At 42.4% G+C, this 22,967-nt stretch overlaps 1 long non-coding RNA gene across 2 annotated transcripts in view; it reads left to right on the forward strand.

The window, feature by feature from the left end:
* The first annotated feature begins 1,205 nt into the window (after positions 1-1,205).
* LOC144306415 (uncharacterized) overlaps positions 1,206-22,967 on the forward strand; it is a 49,172-nt gene continuing 27,410 nt past the window's right edge. For both annotated transcript variants that reach the window (XR_013373530.1, XR_013373528.1), the window contains exons 1-4: positions 1,206-1,311; positions 1,465-1,546; positions 2,122-2,176; positions 8,782-8,891. This is a non-coding gene — a long non-coding RNA (uncharacterized LOC144306415). The remainder of the gene's footprint in view (positions 1,312-1,464; positions 1,547-2,121; positions 2,177-8,781; positions 8,892-22,967) is intronic.

Raw genomic sequence — 22,967 nt, forward strand, 5'->3', positions numbered from 1 at the left:
ACAGAATTTTCCTTTTTTAAAAGGGTGAACTGAATGTCTGGGGGGTGAAGAAACTATTGGGGGGCATCTGAACAGAGGAACCAGAGCTGTGGAGGTAGGCCCGCTAGCAGCTCTCTCTCGCTAAGCCTTGGGGCTCCTGGCCCGGACCATCTTCACACCCATTTCTCCCCTGCGAAGGGCAGGAGGCATGGCAAGTCAGCATCCTGGTGCTCAGCTGGGCTTCCTCGTCTGTCCCGAGGTGGCACAGGGGAAGTTGCCAGCAGTCTGCAGGCAGCCATGGGAGGGCTTTCACTTCGCTTAGCAAAATCTTTTCTTAGAACCACAGTTGATTCTTGCAAAATTTTCCGGTCACATAAAGACCAAGAAGCCAGTTTTTGAAAGGGTTTACACAGCAGAAAAGGATTGCCCAAGGAAGGCTGGTGTATCATTGACGAGACTCCTTCCATCTCTCCGTCCCTGTACAGTCAAAATGGGGAGAAAGAGGTGAAGACAAGAACACAGGATGTCTGTGAGGGAAGCCTCAGCCTGGAGAGGACAAACCGTTTCACCAATGGTGAACCCTCCACCCTCCCTCCATCCCTCCATCCCTCATGGGTTCATTCAACTTCCAGGAATGATGGAAGTTCTCCAGCCACCTGCAGGGTTGAGTTTTGAAGGAGTGGATGGGGAAAGGGTGAGGATTCCAAGGATGAATAAAGCAAATTCTCTTCCCTATAAAGTTGCTAATGAACAATTAGACTACGAACGAGGCGACTACAAGATGCCTTGAGAAGTGGCTGTGTCTTGGGGAGTGGAACAAGCTCTCTTTGTGCTTGGTGTGGAGGACAAGTGGTTTACCCCTAGACACAGATGAGAAGGATGTCCGAAATAGCCAAGTAGTAGAAGCCCCAAGTCTCAGGGTGTTGCTAACACGAAGGGTCACCCCAACTGCTGGTGCCTCCAGTCAGCAGTGATGATTGTTTTTGAAGTGCTGTGTGAGCATTTTGGGGGAGAAAGAGTTCTGCATGAGAAATCTCTCAGCATCCAACCAAACATCATGTCAGCTCATTTCCCTGGAGCCTCAGCCCAGCACCCAGAGCACATTAGAAATCTAATCACTGTTTATTGTCATGGAAGCAGAGAGATGGAATCCTGGGGCGCAGGTCCCACAGCTATATTTTATCAGGTAGGACAGTACACATTCTGTTACCTTGACAATAATTAGAATGGAATACTCTAAATCTATTGCTACTGTGTTTGTGAGATTTTATTTCCCTAATAAATGAAGATGTGTTCGAGACCTCTTCACCAGAATGTTTATGAGGCTTAAATGTATGGACCATGAACACATCTTTTGAAATTGGGCACAGTCACTGCAATTTTAGTGGCTGTTTATTGAGGAGGGATATGGGGTTTTGCACTTTTCCCCCGAACTCTTGTCAGTTATTTTGATCTTTCTTCTCTACCTCTCTGTGTCATCTCCAGAGGATGTCCAGGGGTGGAATGCATCAAGTGAAGCAAGCATCTACAAGAGTGTGCTTGAGGGAGGAGGAGGCTTCAGGCCCATGTACGGTGGTGAGAAGGAATGCGTGAAGCCTTGGGTTCCAAAGGAGCAGAAGTGGGGAGGCTGTGGGCCTGGTGGAGCTGGGGCCTGAGCAGGGAGGAAGCCAGGGTTCACAGAGGGGTGTGGCCTGGATACTGTGGGGAGGACTTGAGTCATGGACCAGACACCCTTGAGTTTCAGGCTAGCCTTCATCACCCGCCTCCTCCCAAAAGTGAGCCCAAAAGGGAAGATTGTGTGGACCTTTCCAGGCCAGATTGGTCCCCAAATAATGGCACCTGGAGGGACCTTCCTTCTGTTACCGGTGGTAAAGTAGGTGGACTCTAGAGCCTGCCTGCCTGGGAGAAAATCTCACCAGTCCATTTGATGGCTGTGTAACATTAGCAAATGATTTAACCTCTCAGCACTTTTCTTGCTTATAAATGGCTAAGTAAGGCCACCTCCCTCCTAGGGATGCTGTGAGGTGCATGGGAAGGTAGGCACTTACAGAATTTAGAGTCATGCCTAATGCAGCACCGTAGGGCTCAACACACAACAGTGAGGTCCGCTGAGGTTCCTCTCCCTAATCTTTCTGCCCACAGACATCCCGAAACACCTCTGGGCTCTCAGCCTGATTTCTGGATATGAAAGAACAGGGTAAGATGGTTTCTCGACTTTGTGTTTGCTAGGATGTCTTTAGCAGCAAGGAACAAAAAGTGACTTCTCTCACAAAGATGTTTATTTTTACTTAACAGGAAGTTCAGCAGTAGATGGTCCATCCAGATGTTTCCATATGTCCCAATCTTTTGTCTGATTTTGAGTCATTTAGGTGGTCATTAGCCAGTTTACCAAGGTTGAGCAGAGAACAGAGAGATGATCAAAAGCAAATAGGTCCATTTATGGGGTATGGCCAGTCACCAAGGAGAGCAGTCACATTTAAGAAAAAGAAAGAAAGAAAGAAAGAAAGAAAGAAAGAAAGAAAGGAAGGAAGGAAGGAAGGAAGGAAGGAAGGAAGGAAGGAAGGAAGGAAGGAAGGAAGGAAGGAAGGAAGAAAGAGAAAGAAACAGGCCAACATGTGTGTTTGCACCTGAGCATCATCCTTTGAGGTGGTCCCTTTGGGAAGTGAGGTACTTCTTCCAATGTGTTGTGTTGCTCAAATGTTTTTGAACTCTTTTACTGGAATCTTCCCCAGTAATCACCTACAAAGATTAATATTAATTTTATAGTGAGATCGCCTATTGGACCCCAGGTAAGCCTCCTTTTTTGCAGTATTCATTCATTCATGAGGTTCTTAAGTTGGACAAATATTTTATGACTGTCCACTGTATGCAAGCAAGAAAAAAAATCACTTTTTTAAAAAAAATCTGTGATTACAACCCACCACCTTTTTATGGGTGACCTCACTCACCACACGATGACTCTGAGCAGTTATCCTCTCCAGTTTAAGATGAGTGAGTGGAGGTTCATACTAGTTGAGTGACATTTTTAAAATCACACAGAACAGAGCCATACTCTGAATCCTGTGTTCTATGCCTCCACCTTCACCACCTTCACCACACTTGGTCCATAGGCATGGTAGCTGCCCCCAAGGGTTTACAATTAGTGAGGATGTATAGGAAATGCACAAATACCACACGATGACACAGACTGTAATAAGTGTTCTAAGAATGTAGAAGTATTTTAATAAAGGAATGCAGAGTCAGGAAAGATTCAGTTTAGCTGAGAGGATCAGAGGATTTCTTGGAGGTAGTTTGGAAAGCAGGGTGGTGGGAAAGGGCAGGGGTAGGAAGGATAAGAAGGAGCCTTGTCTGGAACACATGGCAGGTGTGGATGGGAGCAGTGGGAAAGGGCTGGGGATTTGGGTTGCAGTTAGTTTCTAGAGGTCAAGGACTTTCTATTTTATTTCATAATAATTGCAAAGCCCTTGAAGACTTCAACAAGGAAATAGACTTACAAAATTTTTAGAGAGATTAACTTGCTAGTGATGTCTCAGGTAGATGGGAAAGAGATCTTGAAAGCAGAGCGACCGTGTAGAAAGCTATTCAAATAATCAAGGCATAGTATAATGTTTCTTTCTTTTTTTTTAAATTTTTATTTATTTATGATAGTCACAGAGAGAGAGAGAGATACACACACACAGGCAGAGGGAGAAGCCGGCTCCATGCACCGGGAGCCCAACGTGGGATTCAATCCCGGGTCTCCAGGATCGGGCCCTGGGCCAAAGGCAGGCGCTAAACCGCTGCGCCACCCAGGGATCCCAGTATAATGTTTCTAAGACACTCCAAGACATTCATGGACCAGCCAAGTTTCCCCCCAAATTTAAGTAAATGACCGAGGCATCCCAACATTTTATTTTGCTAAATAAAGGCACAAACAGCCATGGAAGCCACTACCATTTCATAAGTGCAAAGACATGTCGACCTCCATAAGCAGAAAGGACATTATCTCTGAATAAAGGACAGTCTTTCTCAAAAAGGACATCTGAAATCTTATATAACATATGGTCCCTCTTTTTAACACACACGCATACACACACACGTACATAAACACATGCACATGCACACATACACAATTGTTATTTTTCTCATTTCATAACAGAAAGGTAAAATCTTGGTTCTGGACATGCCACTAGTTTGTAACTCAGCTTCCCGGAGCCACTATAGTAGAATTTTGTGGGGTACATTTTATTTTTTTTTAAGATTTTTTAATTTATCTATCCGATAGAGAGAGAGAGAGAGAGAGAGAGAGAGAGAGAGAGAGAGAAACAGGATCCATGCAGGAAGCCTGACATGGGACTCGATCCCGGGACTCCAGAATCATGCCCTGGGCTGAAGGTGGCGCTAAACCACTGAGCCACCTGGGCTGCCCTTGTGGGGTACATTTTAAACATCCTCTTTGTCTAGGAAATAATCCTCATCAGTAGATGCTGCTGATCTGTCTTAACACCCATAATTCTACCTGGACTAATCCAGATGCTGGAATCAAAGCTGGCTTCATGGCAAATCTGGCTGTCTGCAGGCTGGCCAGTGGTCCATCAAACCTCTCTTTCCAAAATTTGGACTAAATGAAAGAGACAGTTTAGTCTAAGAGCACATGAGAGATTGGGACAATCACTTGGGGACATAAACAGTCTAGGTGGAGAAAAGCAGGACAATGAGACAAATCTACAGAAAGGGATCCAGGCAGAAGAACCAGATGGGCCAAGTGGGGAAAAGGAGCTGGAAGCAGCAGCAACCTTATCCCCAAAGCCTTCCAGATCCAACCTGTTTCCCATGAGGTCCAGCTACATTTCCAATTCTGTGTCCTGAGATGCCCTTGTGCCTTTTAATAATCTCCTTGGGTTGACCAGTCATTTCTTTCTGGAAACCAAGGAACCTTGACTAGGTTTGAGGTCAAGACATAAACAAAGCCTGTATTGTAAATGAAAGGGACATACAGAGAGAAACAGGAAAGGAGAAGTGAGTAAAAAAATGGTAAAGGATTGAATACGGGGCCAAGAGGGAATGTCAAAGATCATGCAAGGTCTTGAACCAGGGAAGGTCAGTGTATTAGAAACAGGAAACAGGAACATAGGTGAGGGGTGACTTGAGTTTTGGTGTGTGGGGTTTGGAAGTACCGGTGAGCAGATGGTTGGCGTAGAGGCAGACTAGCAGACTAGCAGAGAGACTTAGGAGTCTGCCACAGCAAGGAGATATCTGGAACTGTGGGATCAGATTGGCCACAGAGGTAAAGCATGTGGACAAGAAGGGAGAGGGAGTGGAGAAAGATGAGCATGGGGCTTGGGTTTGGGTTGGATACCTGATGAGAAGCCTATGAGGGTGTAGGATGCTCCTGAGGTGGGGCATGAGATGGTGAAGGTGAATGGAGTCAAGAGAAGCAGATGAGGGGCTGGGAGAACAGAAAGGATTGAGCCACCACTGGTTTCCTTGCCCCTGAAAAATGCTCAGTAGATGTTGCGAGCTTATCTGAGGAAGAGCACGTGTACTTCGTAGAGACTTTTGGAGGCCTACATTCTGGTATGCTAAAGTGACTCTCAGAGCGAGGTCACATTTGGAGATGGAAGTGGTGCAGGAATATGAGAGAGGGAGGAAGGCGAGGGTTGATGGACGAAATTAGGACATGAAGGAAGGAGAAGGTGGACCTCTGTGTGGTTCAGTGGTTTGGCACCTGCCTTCGGCCCAGGGCGTGATTCTGGGGTCATGTCGGGCTCCCTGCATGGAGCCTGCTGCGCCCTCTGCCTGTGTCTCTGCCCCTCTCTCTCTCTATGTCTCTCATGAATAAATAAATGCAATCTTTTAAAAAAATGAAAAACAAAATGAAGGAAGGAGAAGGGATGAGGCAAAGATCATTGCCAAAAATGGAACTTTTTGGATAATCTGTGGATTTCAATTATTTGTAATTAATTTTTCAAAGGGTCTGATGATCTCCTACTGAGTGCCACGTGGGTATATTTTGAAAGGAGATTCTAGGGCCCAGGCCCAGACTTCCAGAATCAAAACTCTAGAGTGGAGGGCTACTAGAATCAGTATTTTATTTTTAAAATTTTTTAATTTTTAAATTAAATTAAATTAAAAAAATTTTATTTTATACTTTTATTAAGTTTTTAATTTTAATTCCAGTATAGTTAACATACAGTGTTATATTAGTTTCAGGTGTACAATGTAGAGATTTTATTTATTTATTTATTTATTTATTTATTTATTTATTTGGGGGAGAGAGAGAGAGAGAGTGCATGTGAGCAAATGAGAGGAGGAACAGAGGGGGAGGGAGGAGAGGAGGGAGGGGGAGATAACCTCAAGCAGACTCTGCTCTAAACAAGGGGTGAGATGCAGCACTGGATTCCAGGACTCCAAGATCATGACCTGAGTGGAAACCAAGAATTGGATGCTTAACTGACTGAGCCACTCAGGCACCCCAGTGATTCAACACTTCTGAACATCACCCAGCGCTTATCACAACATGTGCACACCTTAATCCCCATCACCTGTTTCACCCACCCCCCCTACCCCACCTTGCTGGGAACCATCAGTTTGTTCTCTATCATTAAGACTCTGTTTCTTGGTTTCTCTCTCTCTCTTTTCCCCCCTTTGTTTGTACGTTTCGTTTCTTAAATTCCATATATGAGTAAAATCATATGCATTTGTCTTTCTCTGACTGACTTATTTCATTTGGCATAATACTCTCTAACTCCATCCATGTCATTGCAAAAGGCAAGATTTTGTTCTTTTGGTATATACACACCGCATCTTCTTTATCCATTCATCTGTCAGTGGACACTGAGGCTGCTTCCATGTCCTGGCTATTGTAGGCAATGTTGCTATAAACACAGGGGTGCGTGTGTCCCTTTGAATTAGTGTTTTTGTATTCTTTGGGCAAATATCTAGTAGTGTGATTACTGGATTGTAGGGTAGTTCTATTTTTAACTTTTTGAGGAATTTCCATACTGTTTGCCATGGTGGCTGCACCAATTTGCATTTGCACCTATAGTGCTTGTGGGTTCCATTTGTTCCACATCCTCACTGACACTTGTTTCTTGTGTTGCTGATTTAGTCATTCTGACAGGTGTGAGGTGATATCTCTTTGTGGTTTTGATTTGCATTTCCCTGATGATGAGTGACGATGTTGAGCATCTTTTCATGTATCTGTTGGCCATCTGGATGTCTTTTTTGGAGAAATGTCTGTTCACGTCTTCTGTCCATTTTTAACTTGGTTTATTTGTTTTTGGGGTGTCAATTTGTATAAGTTCTTTTTATATTTTGGACACTAATTTTTTTTCAGATATGTCATTTGCAAATATTTTCTCCCATTCCACAGACTTTTAATTTTGTTGGTTGTTTCCTTTGCTGCACAGAAGTTTTTTATTTTGATGTAGTCCCAGTAGTTTATTTTTGCTTTTGTTTCCCTTTCCTTGAGAGACATATCTAGAAAGATGTTGCTGCAGCTGATGCCAGAGAAATTACTGCCAGTGCTCTCTCTTCTAGGATTTTTATGGTTTCATGTCTCACATTTAGATCTTTAATTTATTTGAGTTTTTTTTTTTGTGTGTGTGTATGATAGAATGCTTTATACTAGAGCAATGAATAAATAAATAAATAAATAAATAAATAAATATTCATTCAGCATTCATGCTGTGAAATATACAGCTATTGAAAAGGGTGAATTAATGCTGTACTAATTGTTGTGAAAAAAGTTAAGTTCAATAAGCAAGATATATATATATATATGTATATATATATATAAATAACATGGTCACATCTTTTTATTTTTAATTTCTTAAAAAGATTTATTTATTTGAGCATATGAGTGGTGGGAAGGGCACAAGGAAACAGTGAGGGAGAGAAGCAGACTCCCCACTGAGCGTGGAGCTTGACACAGGGCTCGATCTCATGACCCTGAGATCACAACCTGAACTGAAACTAAGAGTCCACCACTTAACCAAGGAGGCCATCCAGGCGCCCATGGTCACATTTTTATGTAAAAATAATGGCAAAAATAATTTTGTATATCTTCCAGTGTTTTCATGTGGGATTCTATCAATAAGTGAAAAGAATGGAAGGTCATATACCAGAATATTAACATTGATTTTCTGGGGAAGGAAAGGCAAAATGAACACAGAAAAAATTTTTTAAAAAGGCATCTTGGATAATAGCCACTTCTGCCAACTTTTTGTAAACTAACATTGGGTGCGTATAAATGCATGGAAAACAGATGGAGGGACAAGCACCAACATTATAATGGTGAATTCTCTCAGAGTAGGGGCATTTCAGGTTTTTAATTGTCTTTCTTTTTCTTTTTAGCACATTTACATTTTGAATGTTAATAATGTGATCAACCTTATTTTCTTCATTGTGAGGGAGAAAAGTGGTGTGTGGGGGTTCAGAATCAGCATTTTGAACACACTCTCTGAGTCACTTTTGTGCCCATTGACATTTGAGAACTTGTCTCCATTATCGTTAGAGGATAGGCTGTGTTGTTTCACATTATCTCCTCTTCTGGAAGACATAGGTGTGTTCTATTACCCACCTATTATGAAGAAAAGCAACAATTCCAAAGCATGCTGCAAATCTTCTAGAGCCTCCCAGGGCACCACTCATGCTTCCTTACAAAGATGGAATCCAGACAGTATCTCTCTATAAACACGGGCCAAGATGGCATCTGGGAGGGTTTCTGCTTTTCTCCAAAAGAGGCCCATCAGTAGGATCTGCGGTGTGTGTGCTGTGTTGGCATTGTGGCAGGTAAGAGACCTATCTCTCTTTTTCCAGACAGCTTCAGAAAGCCTCTCTAGAAGACTTTTCCCAGTGTCATAAGAAGCAATGTGACTCACAATTGTACAACTTTGTGTAGTATTGCGTCCGTTGGCCCTAGAAGGAAGGTAAGTGGCACTGATCCTGTGGTCTATCAAAATTGGCAGTATCTGGACTGTGAATGAGAAGTATGACCATGTCAGTTCTTTCTTGATGGTAAAAGATTTTGATACCACTCATAGACATCATAGTTGTCATTGCAAGAAAGTCCCAAGTACCAGTGTAGAGTTTTTTTTTTTTAAAGACTTTATTTATTCATGAGAGACACAGAGAGAGGCAGAGACACAGGCAGAGGGAGAAGCAGGCTCCCTGCAGGGAGGCTGATGGGGAACTCGATTCCAGGACCCCAGGATCATGACCTGAGTTGAAGGCAGACGCTGAACCACTGAGCCACCCAGGTGCCCCTGGAGTTGAGTTTCGAACAAAAGGACACCCATGTCCTCTTAGACAATATGAAACAGACAAAACTGACTCTCATATTGCTATTAATGGCATTCACATTGCATCGTTTAGGATTGTTTTGACTCCAAGCTGCAGAAAATCCAATAATACCTTACTTAGACCATTAAGGTGGGCCGAGGAATGGTTATGTGACTCAGTGATGTCTGAGGGTCTGACCCTTTTGCTCTTGCTCCTTTACATCGTCAGTGGGTCAGCAACACCTCACTTTCTAATCAGAGATGACTGTATCAGCTGGAGGATCGATTGTCCCACACACCTTGGAATCCAGGCAGGAAGCAAGGAGGGCCTTGACAAAGGGCCTCCTCCTGCACCTCTCATGAGGGAAAGAGATCTTTTTTGGAGGCAGGCCCTGGACACATGTACGTCCCTGGGCCCATGACTATAAAGAGGAGACGGCTATTGACAAGGAGCAGTCACTTCCATATTAAGGGCTTTGTTAGCAGTGAAAAAGGGCTGCTCACTGAAAGGCCATAAAAAAATGTGTCCTACATGGTGAACAAAAATTTTTTAAGATTTATTTATTTATTGGAGAGAGAGAGTGAAAGAGGAGGGTGGAGGGGCAGAGGCAGAGAGAGGGAATCTCAAGCAGACTGCCCACTTAGCCTGAACTGGCATGACCCCAGAAGTATGACCTAAGCTGAAATCAAGAACCGGACACTTAACTGACTGACCCAGGTTTCCCTAAACAAATATTAACACATACTAATTTCAAAGGATTTAGTTTTCTCTAACCAGAACGTTGCATCTTACGGAGAAGCCAGAGAACAGGACGAAGGTGGAATTAGAACCTTTCTTTGGAGCATTTCCCCAAGTGTGAACAGATGAAGCCAGGACTGCCTGACACTGAGAGAGCTACAAGAGCCTCTTTTCCACATCATTTGTGGAGCTTCAATCCTTCCATAACTGTGTTAGAGAGCACCCCTGGGCCTCAGTTCCCTGCTGTGAAGCCACTGATAGAGCATCCTCCGCGATGTCAGTCTAATGGACCTTCCTGCACTCAAGGGTTAGTTGCTTCACAATCTTCACAGAAGAGACTCCAGAGTACAGAGTGCAGAGAACTTGGTGTTTAGGCTGGAGAGAGGCTTCAGGGATGGAGTATGTGTTTGAGAAGCTTCACATACAAAATAGGATTAAGATGGCAGAGGAGCCTAGCTGTAGAGGGTTAGATAAGGGCTGTAAGGAGATGTGGGGGTTGCAGAAAGGTAGGCTTGTGGCTATAGAAGGGTAGGTAACGGTTGTAGGGAGATGGGTGGGGGCTGCAGGAGTGTAGGTGCGGGCTGCAGGGGGCTAGGCTGGGGGCCTACAGGGGGTGGCTGGGGGCTGCAGAGAAGTAGTCTGGAAAGATCAGAGAAATGAGACTGACTGCAAGGTCAAAGTCAAGGCGAAACCTACAGAATCAGATCACAAGGCCCTTGAATTTGTCCCATTACATCAAATCAAGGAGAGAGGCAGAAAGTGCACTGGCAGTGCTGTGATGGAACACTTCCACTCTTTCAACCAACAAATTTTTACTGAGCATTTGACATTAGCCAGACTCTTTTAGATACTGAGGTTTCAAGAGAAGCTGTAAAAGAAGTCAATCAATTATAAAGGCATTGTCTTTTAGTGACTTTAAGATTTTTGCTCCCTTTCTTTAGAGCTCTGTGAAGCCCTTTCTCATTAGCTAAGGGCTTATCCTGTGTCAAATGTTTTATATATATGATGTCATTCAAATTTCTCCACCACTCTCTGAGATAGGGGCTATTATTTTTGCATTATAAGTGAGAAAATTGAGGCCCAGGGAGGTGACAGGATTACCAGAGCTAGATTCAAAAGACAAAATTGGTACAATTTTCTTCCCCTTATGTCTACTTTCTCCTCTCCTCTCTTTCTCTCCCCTCCTCTCCTCTCCTCTCCCCTCTTCTCTTCTCTCTCTCTCTCTGTTTTTTTTTTCACCATTTTTCACCAAATGGTGAAAAAAATTAAACATTTTAAAATTTTAAAAATTAAACATTTAAAAAAAATTAAACATTTTATTAATTTTTATTTCGAATCAAGTGATTTAAGCAAATATTTAAAAACTCTAATAGTTCTAAGCTTTACCATGAAAAACAGTGTTTTCTTGCATACCTTCTCTCAACTCTTTCTACTTTCCAGAGGCAACTACTTTTGAGGGTTGGCCAGTTCAATTCTAAATAACAGGTTAGTGGTATTATTTTTTGACGTGTTAATTTTTGACATTATTCTTTTGTGGTCGTGAAGTTTTAGCTCTCTGCTGGTCATTGTCTACCTCTTCCAGGTGTATTCGTTTATCCAGCCTATCCCCAGGGAGGCTGCCCTTTGTGGATAAAGTGCACAGGCTCCCGAATCCTTAGGCTTTGGGTTGCATCTGGTTAATGGAGGCATCAGCAGGAGATTGGATTGGAGGGGGCATGAAGGATAAGACTCCTTCTCCTCTTCTGGCAGCCAGCCTTATCTATACAGTTGCTCTCTGAGGTTCTGATAACTGTCCCTCCCCTTGCGCTTGAACATTCAGGCCTAGAAATGGCAATGACCTCCTGCTATTGTTAGCTCAGGGTACTTCCCTATCTTTGTTTTCCTAAGACCTGTCCACACTTTGAAAATAGTTTCTGTATTACAGGTTGATGCCATGTACCCCTACCCCACCCTCCCATGGTATGTTGTTTACTTCATTAGTACAATGTTTACATTTTTAAACTATGTAAATATTGCTTTCTACACAGCCAAGTAGTGAGTTATAAATTAGGATTACATTTCTTTACTGAACAAATTTTTGTTTTTACTGTACTTAAGCATACTCTTAAAAAATGCCTTAGCTTTTGTATATCTGGCTTTAATTCTTTCCACATCTTCATTGGGTCTGTTAAATGTCCTTAAGTGTTGTTTTCCAAAGGCTCAAACATGATCAGTTTTTAATGTTTTTCTTGGGGGGAAGGGTATATCGAGTAAACCGGCCTTCATAATAAACAGAACTTGATCCATGCATTCTGAAATCAAGATTGCTACTAACCTACTGACAAAGTGATGAATGCAATTCAGGATTGTTTCATTGATCTTAAAAGTTTTACTCTCCTTGTCAAGTATTGTGATCACTTACAGGTAGTAAATATTTTACTGAACAAATAACTGAGACCTCTTTCAGGTGTGTCTTATCATCACCCTTTTTGAATAGTGCATTTCAAGTTTGCTAACCTTTAGTTATAAGATGTGTCCTCTCCTCATCTGCTGAGGACCATTGGGTTTCATCTCTGCTGCCCAATCATCTCAAGACCTAGCTGAGCACAAAGCGATTTTCAAATGTACTTTTCCATAAACGAAAGTTAGGAGATTTTATCTGTTCAAGAATTGTTGTGCAACAGGCTCCAGCTGCTGGCTGATGAAAATCTTCTTATAATTCTTTTAAACTTAAGATCTCTATTTAAAATTCTGAAACCATGATTTTATTTGTCACAACCTTTTCATAGAGACCCTTCCCTGGAGCCCTCTGTTAGCTGGCCAACATGCTGGGAATTTAACATCATCTGGTATTTCCCTTTTGCCCTCCTGTGCTGGATTTCCTGTTTCCTGGAGTGTCTACTTTCCTATTTCTTGACCTACTCCCTTGTTTTGCTGGAACACATCCTTTAGTAGCTTCATAAGAAAGAATACATGGAAGGTAAATTTTCTTGTGTTCTTACATGTCTAAAAATGAGTCCTACTCTTTACTTGATTTCTAGTTAGACAAGCATAAGATTTTAGGCTAAAAATGATTTTCCCTCAGGTTTAAGATGGTGTCATGGGAAGATCCTGGATCTACTTCCTTCCATGGACATGACAAATCTGCAGCTACATATGGAAAAATTCCCTCCAGAAAAGACATTAAAACCAGCTGAAGAGCTCTTCCACAACAATAGATAAAATGACTATGGGTGGGAGAGGCAGAGACGTGATCCTGCAAAAACCCTACTTCTAGTGCCACAACCCACGACTGAAATGGATCTCACAAATAAGAAGCTTCTCCTTCATTAGTTATCAGTTTGCACTCCATGTCGGCCACCTCAACCTTTGGAATCTGCACTGGAGATCCCACAAGGCCCTAAAATGTCTGGCTTTGAAAACCAACAAAGCTTATGTTCAGGAGATTCATAGAAAACATGGGTTCCATTCATAAAGGGCTTATGCACAAACTCACTTGCTCTAGGACACAGCTCATAACAACAGTTTGAAAAATGCCTACACCATATGTGAAGGAGATTTATTTGCTAGTCTTAAAGTATATAGAGGGGCAGGAGCCTGTTGGGACTTTTTCTGAGGACAGAGGTGTTGACAAGCACCATTTATGCACTATCCCTCTACCTTCCTAGTGCTGGTATTGATGGGTGCCATTTTTGTACTCTCCCTCTAATATGCTTGTGCTGGTGGACATGCACACCCCCTGTACTGCTTCTTTGATCCCACCAAAGCCACTGGGTGAGTGCCCCCTCCTGTGCTACTCCCACAGCCCTGCCAAAGCCACCAGGCAAGCATCTTGCCTCTGCACCACTCCCGTAATACTGTCGAAGCTAGTGAGCATGTGCAGCCCACACAGGGGATGCCATGGTGTCCTATGTTGGCCAGGCGGGATTGTGTTTCTGGGCCCCATGTGTGTGAAATAATCAGAGAGACAGTTCTTGGCAGACTACCACACCCAGAGCACCACACATAGTAGAATGAGACACACCCCGAGGCTTCATGTGGAAAAGGCCTATTTTCTTGTCCTAGACTCCAGCCTGAGCAGCAGGCTTCAGATTTGTCACACATCTAGGGCTTATGGAGATGGTCTCAGTGAATGTATACACTGCCCGCAAGGCACTCACTTTAGATGTTAAGGATTTATTCCAGAGATGTGATAGATCATATTAACAAAAGAAAGGAAAAAAAAAATCATATGATCACCTCAATAGATGCAGAAAAAGCATTTGACAATATTTAACATCCACCTATGATAACTCTCAAAAAAGTGGGTATAAACAGAACATACCTCAGGATAGTAAGGTCCCTTTATGACAAGCCTATAGTTAACATCAAGCTCAATGGTGAAGAGCTTTTCTTCTAAGATCAAGAACAAAACAAGGGAGTGCCTACTCTCACCATGTTTATTCAACATAGCATTGGAAGTCCTACTCAGAGCAATTAGACAGCAAAAAGAAATAAAAGGTATCCGAATTGGAAAGTAAAAGGCAAAACCATCACTATTTGCAGGCAACGTGATTTTATATATAAAAAATCCTGAAGGCCCCACCAGAAAGTGTTAGAACCAGTAAACAAATTTGGTAAAGCTGTGGGGTGCAAAATCAGTATACAAAAATCTGTTGCATTTTTATGCACTAATAATGAATTATCAGAAGAGAAATTAAGAAAACAATCCCATTTAAAATTACATTAAAAAGAATAAAATATCTAGGAATAAAAATTTTTTTAAAGAATATTTTATTTATTGGGATTCCTGGGTGGCTCAGTGGTTGAGCACCTGCCTTTGGCTCAGATAGTGATCCTGGGTTCCTGGCATTGAGTCCTATATCAGGCTCCCTTCAGGGAGCCTGCTTCTCCCTCTGCCTGTGTCTCTGCCTCTCTCTCTGTGTCTCTCATGAATAAATAAAATCTTTTAAAAAATAGATACATAAAAAATAAAAATAAAGATCTTACTTATTTGTTTGGCAGAGAGACAGAGATAGAGCCCACAAGCAGGCAGAGGGAGAGGGAGAGGCAGGCTCCCTGCTGAACAGAAAGCCCTATGAGGGTCTCAATCCCAGGACCCTGAGATCATGACCTGAGCCAGAGGCAGATGCTTGAATGGCTGAGCCACCCAGGCACCCCACCTAGGAATAAATTTAATCAAAGAAGTGAAAGACTTGTACATGGAAAACTATAAGATGAAAGAAATTGAAGATGACACAAAAAGTAGAAAGATATTCCATGGTCATGGACTGGAAGCCTTAATAGGAAAAATATCCATACTCCCCAAAGCACTTACAGATTCAATGCAATCCCAGGCATAATTTCAATGATCTTTTCTTCACAAAAATAGAAAAGAAATTCTAAAAAAAAGAAAAGAAATTCTAAAATTTTTTTGGAACCACGAAAGATCTACAACAGTGAAAGCAATCTTGAGAAAGAAGAACAAAGCTGGAAGTATCACGCTGCCAGATTTCAAACTATTTTACAAAGCTATAGTAATCAAAACAATATGGTATTGGCATAAAAACAGACACAAAGGTCAGTGGAATAGAGAGCCCAGAAATAAACCTACATATGTATGGTCAATTCATGGCAAAGGAGGCAGGAATATACAATGGGTAAAGGAGGCAGTCTTCAGCAAATGGTGTTGGGAAGACTGGAAAGCCACAGACACATGGAAACGAATGACACTGGACCACTTTCTTACACCATACACACAAATTAACTCCAAATGGATTAAAGATTTGGGTAAGACCCCAATCTCTCATTTTCATTTATCCATACCTCATGTCCCCAAATTCTGGAGAATCCCAGGTTAATTTTCTCCAGAGCACCATCTCCCATTCTTGACTGAAGCGTGGGTGAGAATGCAGTAGTGTGTATGGGGTAGGGGCAGTTGTTGGCAGAAAGGGGCAGGAAAGGGCACATGGAGCCCACAAGGAGCCCGTCTTCAGGGTTTTGACCTGCTCTCCTGTCCAGACCTGGGACTCACACCTGTCTTTCTGGGTGTCCAGTGCCTCAAGGGCTTACAGCACTGTGGGTTCTTTTTTTTTTTTTTTTTCAAGATTTTATTTATTTATTCGAGAGAGAGAGAGGGAGGCAGAGGGAGAAGCAGGCTCCCTGCAGGGAGCCCAACGTGGGACTCGATCCCGGGACTCCAGGAACATGCCCTGGGCTGAAGGCAGGCGCTAAACCCCTGGGCCACCCAGGGATCCCCGCATTGCGGGTTCTGCAAGAGGACTGGCCACCTCTCGTGCCCTTGTACCCTGGCTTGCAGCTAATTACTAAATCTTTACCATTTTTCTGTTTCCCAGAAAGTCTTTTATTTGCTGAAGTCTCCTCTTCTGATCCTTAATTCCTTTCCTATCATTTTAAGGAAGCCTCTGGATGTCGGAGGTTTGGGTAAAAGTCTCACGGGCCATGCTTTGAGCTGTTGGTAGTTCTGCCTGCTGGGAGATCATCTCAGTGTCTGTTTTGAGGGTTTCTTTTCCATTAGTAATAAAAAAAAATGTCCATCTTTCTGTTGACTACCGATAGTCAACAGATGAAAAGGACTCTCTCCTTAGGTTCCTCTGAGCTCTCTTCAGGGCTTTGACCTTGGATCCCATGCTGTCCTTAGCTTCCGTGGCCAGCTCTGAGCAAGAATTCTGTTAGGTCAGGTTAGAGGAATCCCCTCCTCTTCATGCTCCTCATGCTGGTTTTCCATCCACTGATCCCCTCACTCCGTTCCTTGGCTATAAATCCCCACTCATTCTTTTGTACTCGGGGTTGAGTTCCATCTCTCTGCTCTACTCAACAGTCTTCAATAAAGTCTTCCTTACCATTTTGACAAATGCCAGAAGTTTTTTCTCGAACCCTGGTGGAGAAGCAATGTTCAAGCAGGGACTGAAATGGGAACTGAAACATTTGTCTTTGTCTCATGAGCACTTTTCTTGACCTGTGTGGCACAGGAGGTGATTTTCTAGGGCTTGGTTTTTCAAACTGTGAACTGCAACCCATTAGCATAGTGAAATCAGTTACTAAGTCACCACCAACATTTCAAAAATGAAATCAAGCAGAGTTGGCCAACACCACTGAGTGCTGCCTGCAGTTGGGGGAGGTGTTGACTCATGAAACCTTTGTTTCAGTTCGCGTGCCTGGGTACTGGGTCAAGGTGGAAATATATTTCTTACTGTAGAAACTGGTAAACTCTGCAAGCCATTGGTTCTAGGAACTGGATTTGAGCTGTTTGCTTTGTTTTTCTAAGAACAGCACTGCCAGTCAGACCTACACTAACTATCACCTCTATCTTAGTAGGGATGGAGTTGGTAAGGTAAATTCTCAGCCACCGAGTGCTACTGTATTGACTTCTTGGTCTTTTACTGTAACTTTTTTTTAGCATTCTCTTTTGGTGAAAGCATTGTCTTAACTTTGTTTTGCTTAAGGAAGCCAGGATACATAAGAAGAACTTCCCTCTGAAAGTGATGAGTAGATGGCCAGAAAAGCACACCGAATCAGTATCAAACAGATTAAAAGCAACACCCAAACTGACCCTCACATTTCTGTTTGGAGTAAAACTAAGCCTTTGTGAATAATCTGTAGTTTCAATTATCAGCTCTTGGGAACCTAAGGAAGGAGTATCTGATTCAACTTTCTGTTACCTCTTGGTGGGTGGTAGGAATTGTGCAGTAAGGGATTAGTGGCAAGATTTAATGCTTAGAATCACAATATAAGTAAAACCAATTCTACAGGTGATCCTACAGGAGAGTGATAGACCACTGGAGGCTCTGTGGCTAGCATTTCTGCTCATTTCTGCTGTGCCTTTGGTAGTTGGGACTTGAACTCGTCCACACCCCAGACCCTTTAGTTTTGTTGTGTAGGGAGAGACTGCAACTACAGGATACCTAGAGCTGTGGGAGGACATAAACATGACAAGTAGGTCACCCAAAGTTCAGGTGAGCCCTATCTGGAAAGTTAGCAGCTCTTAGGGAAATTTTGGGAACCCTGAGACAAAGCTTTATGACTGGTGAAGAAATGAGGATTCACAATTAGCTTGGCTCTCTACCAAGAGTTAAAAGTAGTCGATTTTGCTACTGAATAGGAGTTATTTGGGGGGATTTGTATTAACCTCATCCTTTTGTTTGATGCCAACTAGTCTTTTGGTGAACTTATACAGATAAAAAGATTCAGGGCTGCCTGGGTGGCTGCGTTGATTGAGCGTCTGACTCTTGATTAAGGTTCAGGTCATGATCTCATGGTCCTGGGATGGAGCCTTGTGCTGGGAGGACAGCATCCTCCTCCATGCTCAGACGGGAGACTGCCTGAGGGTTGTCTCTCCCTCTCCCTTTGCCCCTCCCCCTGCTCACACACATTCTCTCTCTCTCTCTCTCTCAGAATAAATAAATAAATAATCTTTGAAAAAGGATCAAATCTTGAAGTCGACTTGCTTCATCTATGGAGAAAAAGCGTATCAAGCCCACCACTATAACTTGGAACACTACCTAAGAAAACAAACACCTGAAAAAACAAATAAATACAAACAATCTAGTACATGGAACAGGCAAATTGAAGTAAGAATTGGCTCAGTGCATTTATTTTTAATATATGAATGCTCCCTGCTTTCTGAGTAGCCATCAAGTCCCTTCGTTCTTTCCTTCGTTCCCTTCCTTCAACTGAGTTAAATTTGGATACTAAGGAAACCATGTGATAACTTTATTTTTGCATTCTTCTGTTTGGTTAAAATGGTGGGAAAAACTCTTAAAAATCTAGCTGCCAGGGGAAACATTCATCCATTAGAAGAAGCCAGTCTTGCTCTGTGGTTGCCCATTGTGTAAATGTCTACATTCCTTTTTTAATTGTTATTTAATTATTTATTATCCAGTATTTGTTTTGCAGCCAAAGTTCCCTGGAAGAGGAAATGCCTTTCCTACAGAGCTCTCCAGGAGAAGCAGAGAAAGATCTCAGTGCTCACAGATTAGCTGGGATCGCTGGGGAGGGATGTGGTGATGATCATAATAGCAGCAGTAATGACACACTGTTGATTTGCTCTCAGGCACTGTGCCAAACACTTGACCCGGATTGTTTCACTTCATCTACACAACAACCTTGAGATAGATGTTTTAGTTGTCTCCATTTTATAGATGAGCAAACTGAGGTAGAGTGACATTATACCACTTGTCAGGGTCAACACTAGCATCGAATCCTGGTGGCTCCAGCTGCGGTCTTGGTTCTCTCCAACTTTGTGATGTTGCCTCCTCCTGAAAGTTCTTACTGATCAGTTGTAAGCAGCTTTGGGGTTTCTTTGTGGCAAAGGTATAAACAAAAGAACATGCAGATAGTCCTTTTTCTCTTAACCTTCAAAAAAAAGTAGGCAAGTTAGAGGCAGAAGCAGAAGTAAAAAAAAAAAAAAAGATTTAGATCAAGCAGTAATTATTCAATAACTCAAGTTTAGAAAGATATTAGATTGTATGTTTTTGTATTTCTTTCTATCTTCCTTTAAAAGACTTGTAAATTCTCTCCTCTAGTAATTAGACTTTAAGCATTCACATCATTTATGCTAATATTTATAATTTTTAAAAAGATCTTATTTATTTATTTGTTTATTCATGAGAGACACGTACACACACACACACAGAGAGAGAGAGAGAGAGAGAGAGAGGCAGAGACACAGGCAGAGGGAGAAGCAGGCTCCTTGTGGGGAGCTTGATGTCGGACTTGATCCCAGGACCCCGGGATCAAGACCTGAGCCGAGCAGATGCTCAACAAATGAGCCACCCAAGTTTCCCTAATATTTATAATTCTTATAGTGGTTGCACGGTGTTTGGTTGCACTTGCCCTCTCTTTTGTCAGAATATCTTACAAGGCCAACCTGCACAACATCACACCTGTCCATGCTTCTTCTAATGACAAGGATGGGACTAGGGTAGAACTAACAGAGAGCCATCAGATGAAGGCCAACATCGCTGCCTTGCTGTTTGGTTGTCTTCAATCTGGCCCCTCTCTTGGGCCATTCTCTTCCTAATTGCTTTTTTAAAAACATTTTACTTATTTATTCATGAGAGACACAGAGACATAGGCAGAGGGAGAAGCAGGCTCCCTGCAGGGAGCCCGAAGTGGGACTCCATCCCCAGACCCCGAGATCACAACCTGAGCTAAAGGCAGACGCTCAAACACTGAGCCACCCAGGCGTCCCAGGTATAGACCTTCAAGCAGAATTTTCCATCCCTAAGATAAAGGAAGTTTTTCTAGGTCTAAACTTTTTAAACAAGAGAATGATGTTGTCTTCTTTCAATAGCAGAAACAGTATTATTAGGTATGTGCTAGAAAAAAAAAATCACACACACAATTTTACCATGTTTCAGGATCATGGGGGTGACATCTTTCTCCCTGCATTTTATTTTTAAAGTCAGAATTTGCTTCCAATATCTAAAGTCTCCACTGCTGATATGGATAATGAGATTGTATAATTGGCAGTAAATTTCTCACATTATGAGTTTCTTGTCAGCTCCTTTTGGAGTAGTTGGAATGTTTTGTTTAGTGGAGTTTTTCTGAGCCCGGTAAAGTCAGAGTCTGGCAAATTTGCAGTTACTTCTGAAGGAGAGAGATGTAAGGCTTGTGTGAAATTAGTTTGCTGGTGATGGGTAGTGTACAGAACATGACACAAAAGATGGTTAGGGACCCGGGAAGCTGGAAGGCAGGGGTGGGGTGAAATCACTGACAAGAGACACTAAAGTCCTTTATTAAAAAAAAAAAAAAAAAAAAGCATCTGAAGAATTTGTCTATTCATCATTTATCTAGCATCTGCTGTCTGGAGCAGTGATTCCAAATTCCCGACCCATTAGGAGCTGGAGCACCCTGTTGCTGTTTGCTTGAAAACATAATTCCTTCCTCTCCCTCTTTTTAAAAATCATGCATACATTAAATTAAACTAAAGTGAATCTGAATTTTTGTCCTTTTCAAATACATTAAAAAAAAAAAAAACAAAACAAACTATAAGGCCTAAAAAAAAAATTTCTCCTTGAAATAATTATAGTGCTCTCCAGGGAGTCATGAAACCATAACTTGTCTAGAGCAGCATACGTTCAGACTTTCATAATTACCTGGTGAGTCAGCACTGGCTGACGTCCCGGGAGTCTGTTCCTACTGTGGGGAATAATTTTCCATTCCTGGGGGAGCCCCCAGGGAGACACCTTCTCTGATTCCTCAACTCAGAGAAGTGATGTGCACGGCTGTCTTCCTCACAGCCTTTTACCCATTTCTGACTGCATCTCACGCTCTCTTGTGGGCTGTAGAATTTCTGTAGGACTTACCTCTCTTATGGGATTTTACGCTCTTTGCCAGAGGGTCTACGCTTGCTCCTTATGTTTATTGAAGTAAACTTTAAGTTCCTTTTGGGGGGTTTGGTTCTTGCTTGTCATAACTAGAATCTGAGGGCCTCAGAACGGGAACAAAGTTTTCAGTATTGGGTGTCTTTAAAAAGACGTGTGCTTTGAGATCGCGTGAAGTGATTTAAAGATATGAGTCGATGTGAAATATTCTTTGATGTGGGCATTCAGTAAACCCTTTATGGGGACAGACTTAATTTCCTAAACTCTGAAAGAGAGCAATTTACCTAAGACAATGCATGTATTCATTGTCAACAAAGTGACCACTTGTTTCTTTCAAAGAAACCTGTTTTTGGACAGTGTGGCTAGTACTATTTGGAAAGAAGTAAAGATTTGGAACTGAGAGTTCTGGATAAATGGCTATTGTTGAGTGTGTTCTGTAGACCAGCCCTGTAGGAAGAGATCCAGATTGCCTGGCCTGGCGCTACCTCCTCCTGGTCATATAGGAAATCCACAGTCCAAATACCCGGTTTGTGGCATGGTGTCACACCTCCCCCTGACTTGTTAGCTCTTTCTGGGCTACAGCTGGGGATGAAGGTCAGAACAAAATGTCGATGCCTAGACTCGCTGAAATGCATTCACTTCTTCCTAAAGTGACAGAGTCGAGCTTCTGGCTTTCCTTGCTCATTGCTTCAGGCCAGCATTTCCTTAAAGGACCCATGACTCTGAAAACAGTTATATGTATATTGAAGTGGGTCTTGGCAAAGACTTTGCACTCGTTCGCTACATTTGTCTTGTTCTCTGTTTCTTCCCTCAATACTCATTTTTCTCCTTCCCATTCATCCATTAGACATTTAATAATTGATGGGTTGTTAAAGAAATAATTGTTATCAGCAAGGATCATTGATAGATGCTAAAGCATTGGGTGGAGGGCTGTTGGGACACAAGATAGTCACACATACCAACAGAGCTTTCCAGAGTCACCTGCTAATTGCACGGAGGAAAGCTGCCTTTTACAACAAAGAGATCTGATGGTCACCACTTTACTCAGGAGACCTCACCCTCCTGGTGAGGCGATCTCCTGAAAGGATGGGCCATGAACTACACAAAATCATCAATGAGGTGTTCTTGCCAAAAATGTTTGACCCAAACCTAATCAAGCTTCTAGACCTATGCTTCAACTCACAGGAAATAGAGGGGCTTGACTTGATATAGGTTAAACAAGCAGCCAGACCAGAAAATAGGAAATGTCACAAAACTGTCCGGGACTCTTGAAGAAAACAAAAACAGAAACAAAATAACAAAACACCAATATTATGGGTAAAAAGTGGGAGAACTGCCCTAAAGTAAAGGATTAAAAGACTCTAAAGAGACTTAACAATCAAATGTGGTGTGTTTACCCTGATCAGATCCTAGCTCAAAACGATACCCAAAACAAAACAAAACAAAAAAAAGAACCTGATGATGAAGAGCAGAAAAGGCATGGCTATTCTAAGAGGCATTTTGGGAACAACTGGAGAAATTTGAATATGGCCTGGGTATTGGATGATAGGAGGTAATTACTGTGAATTTTCTTAGATGCAGTGTTTCCATCATGGCTCTTTGGAAGGACACTTCTATTTTTAGAAAGACACAGAAGCATTTAGGGATGAAGCATCACAATGCCTGACCCCTACCTTCCAT

The sequence above is a fragment of the Canis aureus genome, chromosome 37 (genome assembly GCF_053574225.1).
Source record: "Canis aureus isolate CA01 chromosome 37, VMU_Caureus_v.1.0, whole genome shotgun sequence".
Classification (NCBI taxonomy): domain Eukaryota; kingdom Metazoa; phylum Chordata; class Mammalia; order Carnivora; family Canidae; genus Canis; species Canis aureus.